The sequence below is a fragment of the Astatotilapia calliptera genome, chromosome 22 (assembly GCF_964374335.1).
Source record: "Astatotilapia calliptera chromosome 22, fAstCal68.1, whole genome shotgun sequence".
Taxonomy (NCBI): domain Eukaryota; kingdom Metazoa; phylum Chordata; class Actinopteri; order Cichliformes; family Cichlidae; genus Astatotilapia; species Astatotilapia calliptera.
In genome coordinates, this window is record NC_137442.1 from 1,437,501 (window position 1) to 1,446,591 (window position 9,091).

A 9,091-nucleotide genomic window follows, 5' to 3' on the forward strand; every position below is an offset into this window, starting at 1 on the left:
AGGTGGCGTCTGACACCCAACCTGACATATAGACACAGACATACAGGCACACACAGACACAAACATCCATTCCCACCCTCATGCTCTCATATACACTCACTCCACACTCAACCAACGTGGAGACAGACATAAAGAGACGCTGTACACACGATCACACTCCCCAAGCGTACTCTACAAACCAGGTCTAGGTACCCTTGTCCCTGGAGGGGGGAACTGCACCCAGACCCAGGTGGTGTTACCCTTTTCCCTGCGGTGGGGGGAGGCAGACCGCCCCGACGCCGCAGCAGCAGGGAGGCCCCACACCCCAGACCGCAGTCGGACGGCCAACTCCTCCTACTAGCCCTCCCGCTCCAGCAGGCCGCAGAGAATGGGGGTGGGAGAAGACTCCAAACCTCCCTCCACCCGCTCATTGTAGTGTTGATGCATGTGTGTTCTAAGGTGTAATTAAAACCCAGGAGGGCATGGAGCTACCTGCCAGAGAGCAGCAGGTAAGCGCATAGTCCCTCCTGCTAGCCCTCAATGACCAAGTGTATTTAAAATTGAGAGGTGGGCAACGACGTCAGGGGTGAGGTGTACACCCTGATGGTACTTTGGACTCCGTGATTGTGCCCACCCCCAAGATCCTATATGTATGTGTAATGAGAGTGTGAGTAATGTGAATGTCTAAGTTGTGGGATAAAATTGAGGCAGAGGCAGCCAGAAGGGGACAGGGGGGGGGGGGGGGGGGGGGGGGGGGTAGCCTCCTCTGCACCCTGGTAACATACCCCCACTCCAAGGCCCTGCATGTGTGGGTGGTTGTGGAGGAGCGGGAAGAGGGAGGCAGCTGGAGATGGGAGGCAGGGAGGGAGGCAGCTCTTAATGATCGCCATGTGTTACACAGCTGTTATTGCAGCTAATACAAGACAGATCAGAAAACTGTTCACTGTTACAGAGGACAGTGAAATGTGTTTTATGGTAACATGTAAAACTTTTTATGTCTGTGTTTCGTGGCTGATGCAGGACTTCTGTATGAAAGCTCTTTGGCTACACGCAGACAGGAGTTATGGGAGTTAATGCTACACAGAGGCGTCTCCAAAATCCAAACCAATACACACCAGCCACATGGAAAACAGGAATGTCAAATGTTGTACTGGGATTGGCCCTTATTTGTAATGATTATTGTCGCAGAGTTACTTTAATATTTGATGTGGTACTTTGTATTTTTACATTAAAAAGTTAACTTTATGTTAACCATGCTGACCACAGATGTGCTTGCAGTTAAAAACACGAGAGGTCAAAAAGCTAAACTAGTTCAGGGTTGTGTGGCAGCCTGTCACAGCTGACACAGACCAACAACCACCAGCACTCACACCTACGGCCAAGTTAGAGTCAGGACTTAACCTAAACTGTGCACGACTCTGCACTGTGGGAGGAACACAGAGGACCATGTGAGCACGTGAAGAGCTCGACAACTCCACACTGAAAGGCCTCAGACGGCCCGTGGATCTGACCCCACGGTTAGCCACAGTGCTAACAACCACACTGGTCTCATTTAAGACTAAAAATCACATTTTCAGCAGACATGCATGATTTTAAACAGGAAGGTAATAAAGTTTGATGTTACCTGATGGGATCACTGTCAGCTCCACAGCTGCTTCATGGTCACAGAAGTATCTGCCAGAGTCTGAGGGAGCAGCTCTGAGGATGATCAGAGACCCGTCAGCCCGCGAATCATATCGTTTCTGTGGATCATTGATGTGTTTTATGTTTCTTTCTCCATCAACAGTGAGTATGTCAGCTGTGCTTCCTCCACTCTCTCTGCTCCACCTCACTCCACCCTGTAGATAGTAAGGACAGCGCACAGTGAGCTGCGTCCCTTCTGTAACTACTTCACGGGTTAAACCTGCAAAACAAATAAAAAAATGAGCAAATAAAATGTATGTGTGGAAATAAAAGTTACAAAGAAAACAGAAATCTGAAAGGATGATAGAAAGATAATCAAAGTCAGGATATGATGATGATATTTCATTATAAAAACTAAAATAAAAAACTGTTCATAAAAATTCTTTGGTCAAAATAATTTGTTAAACAAATGAAGGATTTACGATAGAAATTTGTCTTCATGAAGTGTTTGTTAGTTTGAGCTACACTGACACCATAACTCGACTTCCTGTGATCGTGTGTCTGCTTCACACTCTGAACTCGTTTTCTATAATCGTGTGAAATCCCTGAAACTACAAACACCAACACAAATGCACATGTGTGAAAACTATAAAGTATATCAGACATTAATGCAAAGTGTCCCACCTGCTGTGGTATGACCGCTCAGAGCGCAGGCTAACAGGCAGCAGTAGATGTTCACCCACATCCTGACAGGCTGAAGTGTCTGAACTCACAGTGACCACAGTCTGTGTTTGAACAGAGAACAGGAAGTCAGCGCCTCTGTGAACACGCCTGCTCTTCTATTTCTGAGGTTCTGTGGTCAGAGAACAGACGCTCGCTACAGTATAATAATCTGTTACACAGGTTTTAAAAAATGCAGTGAAAGAAAGTCAAGATTTAAAACGTTTCACAAACAGCCGCAGTACAAGAAAGCAGGGAGCAGTGACCAGTAGAAAACCAGCACATTGAAATATGGTGCACATGATTTATTTCCTTCCTGAAGCAGACGAGGGTGGAGGTGGAGTTAGTGGTGCAAATGAGTTTGTAAATGAGATTAATAATCTTTTTCCTGTTTCTTGATTCAGGTTTTGTTGTTTGCTCTTATTTCTTGATGGTCGAGACTAACGAGGTTCAGGTGTGTGTAAAATATATAAAACCAGTGAGATTTTGACAACTGGAGATTTCTAAGGTGGTACAATGGAAATGCCAGAAAATATGGTTACATTTATTTAATTATTTATTATGAAATTTGTGTGACTCATTTGACGGGTGAATGTACTGCAAAGATACTGCCCCTCTCCACAGTTTTATCTTCTTTATTTGTTTGGTGTGCTTAGCATTGTTGCTTTATGCATTCAGTTCTTTATTACTGCATTTGTGACCAGTGTTGGTCAAGTTACTTGAAAAAAGTAATCAGTAACTAATTACTGATTACTTCCCCCAAAAAGTAATCCCGTTACTTTACTGATTACTTATTTTCAAAAGTAATTAATTACTTAGTTACTTAGTTACTTTTTAAAAGCACGATTTACAACCTATACAACCGTTGCAAGAGCTTGGTTCGCATTGCCGGCAATAAGTCGGATTCATTCCCGGTGGGTGATGGGCTCCGCCAGGGCTGCCCTTTGTCTCCGGTTCTGTTCATAATTTTTATGGACAGGATTTCTAGGCGCAGCCAAGTGGCGGAGGGCTTTCGCTTTGGTGGCCTCAGAATCTCATCTCTGATTTTTGCAGATGATGTGGTTCTGTTGGCTTCATCGGGTGAGGGCCTCCAGCTCGCACTGGAACGGTTCGCAGCCGAGTGTGAAGCAGCGGGAATGAGGATCAGCACCTCCAAATCTGAGGCCATGGTTCTCAGCCGGAAAAGGGTGGAGTGCCCACTCCGGGTCGGGGATGAGTTCCTGCCCCAAGTGGAGGAGTTCAAGTATCTCGGGGTCTTGTTCGCGAGTGATGGGAGAAGGGAGCCGGAGATCGACAGACGGATTGGGGCTGCAGCTGCAGTAATGCGGACGTTGCACCGGTCCGTCGTGGTGAAGTGGGAGCCGAGTGTAAAAGCGAAGCTCTCAATTTACCGGTCGATCTACGTCCCTACCCTCACCTATGGCCACGAGCTGTGGGTAGTGACCGAAAGAACGAGATCGCCGATACAAGCGGCAGAAATGAGCTTCCTCCGAAGGTTGGCTGGCCTCTCCCTTAGAGATAGGGTGAGAAGTTCGGCCATCCGGGAGGGGCTCAGAGTAGAGCAGCTGCTGCTCCACATCGAAAGGAGCCAGCTGAGGTGGTTCGGGCATCTGACAAGGATGCCCCCTGGGCGCCTCCTGGGTGAGGTGTTCCAGGCATGTCCCACCGGGAGGAGGCCCCGGGGCAGACCCAGGACACGCTGGAGAGATTATATCTCTCAGCTGGCCTGGGAACGCCTTGGTATTCCCCCGGATAAGCTGGAGGAGGTGGCTGGGGAGAGGGAGGTCTGGGCCTCTTTGCTTAGGCTGCTGCCCCCGCGACCCGACCCCGGACAAAGCGGATGACGATGGATGGATGGATGGATTTACAACCTGAAGAGGCGATAAAGCGATAGATCTTTTAGCCCAATTCTACTTTTTCTGCATAATCCATCATACAAAATGTAATCAAATGGAAAAGTCTGTTTATTAGTTTTAATCTTTTAACTTTATGCATCAAGCAAAGATTTAATTATCTGCAACATTCTCTGACTGGAAGAAATTAGTTTAACATTTGAACCTATTTTCTGCACATTCCAGCACATAAAATAAAATATTTTTTGTGTTTACACTCAGTCTTTCAAATAGATGCAAGTAAAACACAGCAGAAAATAAATAAAGTCAAAGACTCAGCGGTCCTGTTGCTCTATTTTCACCTGTAAAGCAGGAGTGGGGTAGGCGGAGGTTTACCCTGGTGCAGGTGTGCCGCGGTCAGTGGAAGAATCCGCGAGTTTCTCTGTGAGCTTCCCATTACGTCGTAGCTACTCGGTGCTTGTTGGAAGTTTAGGGGTTTTTTCGCTGTAAAGAGAAGTTTTCTTCCCATGCACAGCGGACACTAATGTTTTTGTCACATTTTATGGAATCAAACTCAAAGTAAGGTCAGTACTTCCACGCTTTAAACGCTGCACGCTCATACTCTCTCCCACAATCGATATATTATCCATTGTTGATCTGCACACAGCTGTTGTCACGAACGGCGCACTCGCTTACGTCACTGTCGTGAGACATTCTCGTAAAAAATCACGGTTTTAGTAACGCAGTAACGCAGCGTTCCTATGGGAAAGTAACAGTAATCTAATTACTGTTTTTGCAATAGTAATCCCTTACTTTACTCGTTACTTGAAAAAAGTAATCAGATTACAGTAACGTGTTACTGCCCATCTCTGTTTGTGACACATACTGTGCTCACTGGCAATCCAGCTGGAATATTTTGGTCCCATGGGTGACACTCATGCAGGCACTGAAACAGGCAGCTTTGGGGTCCTGTTTGTGTGTTTTAGTGCACAGACAGCCGCAGAGAGCAGCTGCACTAAACTGAAGGGCTTGTGTTTGGTATTTGCAGTTGCAGAGCAAATGAGCAAGTAAAGAAAACGACTCACCACCTTCAGGTTCCGCCTGGTCCAGCCTCTGTGTCTTCATCCACGCCTCTCATGCACAGCTGGAAGTGTCATTTGTCCAAGTGTGCAACAAATTACACATCTTTTTAATTTACATTCCTTTAGATGGTTTTCTTTGTGACTCCTGTCTGTGAAGAGTCTGTGTAAACATGAGTGCATGAGATCTGCTGCTAATGTGGTCTGTAAGTGTCGACTATTTTTACACCAGAGTAGATGAAACCACTGCACTGTCACATTTGTTTCTCACTCTGTGAAGTTCCAGAAGAGTTCATTGATGTATACTATAGCTAGTTTTACCATTCAGCTCAAACGACAGTGGTTTGTGAGCTTCATGAGGCCCCAACTGTCACGACACAGGCCGTCCGAGGCAGAGTGGACCCACAGAACAGATAAAACTCAGACACCAGCCGCTGTGGGATTGTACACAGTGCCTGTGAACGTAAAACAGTGACTATGTACAAGGTGAATTAACAGCATCTACTTACAAGAGACTAATGAGGGGGGCAGGGCTATGCACCAGGGAACACACAAAATACAACATAACTATGAGTAATGCTGGGAGAGATCGTACATTCAGTATGAATTCACTATGAGTGCCTCACTATGAACAGGCGAGTGAGGATTAACACATGAAATAACGAAGCTACTATGACAGCGGACACTCCTGAGGTAGGTGATACCATAAAGGGAGCCCGTACCAGACTAAGAGTGGAGAATTCAGCAGCTATGTCCAGCATCCAGGTAGAAAGTAAACTGTAGGCGGTGAGGTAAGCAATTCATGGACACAAACTGGTTAACAGACAACCGTCCAGAGAGTTGTTGTCCCAGCTGACCTTAAATACTGCCGAGGAAATCAGCTCCAGGTGCGGCTCCCCTGAGAGACGAGTCAGACTCCAGAGGAGTCGTGGCAGATAGTGGAAAAACACCGGCATTCACCAGACCATGACGCTAACACAGCTACAGCCTGACCACACGGGCTGATCTGAGAGTTTCAGAAATGCTGGGATTTCCACACAACCATCTCTACAGTTTACAGAGAGTGGGCCAAAAATACTTTTTAAAATCCACTAAATATTCTGTTTGTCAAGCACAGGTAAGGTTTTCAGAACTGCAGTAACTACAGAGGGATGAAGCTGATGATACCATGAATATATGGGGAAGATTACTGGAGGCGACGCCAGATACTTGCTGACCTTCAAGCTGGCGGCACACATAAACACAGCGGCTCACGTTTGGTGCTTTTATATGTTCTACGTGTATATTTATGAGTGTTTTTTTTCTACTGTGTGTCGAGTGGAATCTACTCACAGTCGTCAGGACTGGAATTACACTTTGCAAACAATATCACGTCGCACTGTCACCACTTCCACGCCATTCCGGAGGACATAATAAGAACTCCAGGGTCTCTGTGGTTGGTTCTTCCCAGTGGCAAACCCAAGAGGAGAAGTAAACAAAGGACACGAAAGAGCAAAGAAACAACCACTTAAGCCACCGCTTCTGAGTATTTTGCTCTCCAACGTCAGGTCCACAACCAACAAAATAGATGAACTGAGACTGCAGCCAACAGTAGCATTATACTACGCACAGAGGCTTGGCTGCAGCCATCAGCTCCGGACTCAGCGATTGAGTTAGCATGCGGCACGGTCCACCGTCATGAGAGCCACTTTGGTAAGAACAAAGGAGGGGCTTATGCATCTACATCAAAGACAGCTGATGCAAGAACATAAAGACTGTAGACAGACACTGTTCCCTGGATTTGGAATATCTGACTGAACTGACCCATCTATATACCTCGCAGGTTTACTGTCATCATGGTCACAGTTGTGTATTTAACATCAGAACCTCGAAGAGCACACAAAGTGTCACTGTGGACAAACGTCTCCGGGTGTATTCCAACCAGAGACCCTGGATGAGTAAAGAGGTCCAGGTCCTGCTGAAGCAACGTGACGCCGCTTTTAGATCCGGTGACAGTATGCAGTACAGTGCAGCTAGATCTGAGCTGGCCAAGGCAGTATACAAGAGGAAGACTGAAGACCACTTCAGCAACAGCAGCTGATGACAGGTATGGCAGGGAGTTCAGCACTTAGCCAACTACAAGCCTGGCATTACCACTGTAAACAAACCACGGCAGACCCAAAGACATTTTCATGCTTTTCATCATATTTATTGACTAGCTTCTATGCACGGCTGTCGTTCCTGCAGGGCTGCAGCTTTTGAGCTGCAGCCGACGGTTGAGGGCATCTGCCACCAGCAGGGAATGTGGTGGGGGGAGATAGGCCCCCACACCTGGGAGAGCCTGAGATGTTCTCAGAGAGGTGGAGTCTAAAACCTGATCTGACACATAGACGAACAGGCACACACAGACACAAACATGCATTCCCACCCTCATGCACACATATGCAAAAACTCAACACTCACCCAACGTGGAGACACACAGAAAGGTTGCAGTGCACACATTTAAAACATGAGAGGGCATGGTGCTTCCTGCCAGAGAGCAGCAGAGAACTCTCTCCTGAGAACCCTCAATGTCTATGTGCATTTAAAATTTGTGCCAGAGGTGATGTTGAATACAGAGACTGCCGTATAACGTGCCCACCCCCAAGGCCCTATATGTATGTGATATGAGAGTGTGAGAAATGTGGAGAAAGGGACAGAGGGGGGAATCCCTCCCCTGCACCTCAGTGACACGCCTGCATCTCAAGGCCTTGAATGTGTGGCGGTGTGATGGAGCGGGAGGAGGAGGGAGGTAGTTGGGGGGGGTACCTTTTTTCCTGAGGTACCAGAACTACCTCGGGAAAAAAGAGAACAAGATGGTGAGCTTGAAATCATGGCGTGATCTCCTCTGTTGTTTTAGTGTGGGATGTTTGTGTCCCCCGGATATTTGGGCACTGAGTGATCATTTGACCGGGAAGATTTTCCCACGCTGGAGGTAACCACACCTGTCGCTCACCAGCCATCACCAGCTACAGCTGATTGCTCTCAGCATCAATTTAGCAGTGTGGCTGAGCTCCAGTTGACACTGGATTGTTGAGTCAAACTCATCAGTACAGCGTGGATCATGTTTGAAAAACCTCACTAGTATACAGGACTGCTTTGGTGTTTGGTGTCACTAGGAATCGTGAGCAGAGAGTGTTTTTCACAGGAGCAGAGCCATGATTTCTCTTATTACCTGTAACTGTTGACAAAACTGAAACAACTGCATAGTTTCAATAAAAAACTGGAAAAATTGGGGTGTTCTAAAACTGTTGACCAGTAGTGTAGTTCATGCATTTATTACTTCCAGGCTGGACGACTGTAATTCATTATTATCAGGAAGTCCTAAAAACTCCCTGAAAAGCCTTCAACTGATCCAAAATGCTGCAGCAAGAGTCCTGACAGGGACTAGAAAGAGAGAGCAGATTTCTCCTGTGTACTGTGAGTTTGTCACCTTTCCCTCCACAGAGAGAGGACAGTCCAGAGTGACAGACTCGTCGGCTCTCATTATTATTATATTGTTACCACCATTTGACCTTAGAACTGAAGAAGCTTCTCGGATGAGAGGTGAAACGTCTTCAAGCAACTTAAAGAAGTCCAGACGCTTTTCTTTGCAAGCTCCTTTGACTACAAAGAATTAAACTATCTGTGCCTTTTTCACTCACAGATTAATTATTTTTAATAAAACAACTTCATCCAATGATGGTTGTCCATAGAAAACCCATATTGGCACCACACAGGCACAAACTGCTGTCACACAGATGTAGATACATCCACCTGTGGCCTGCGTGGGGTAAGTGTGGCTTTGTCTGCCACACAGTCACAAAGTGAGAGAGGATTTTCAGATGCAGGTAATTCTGC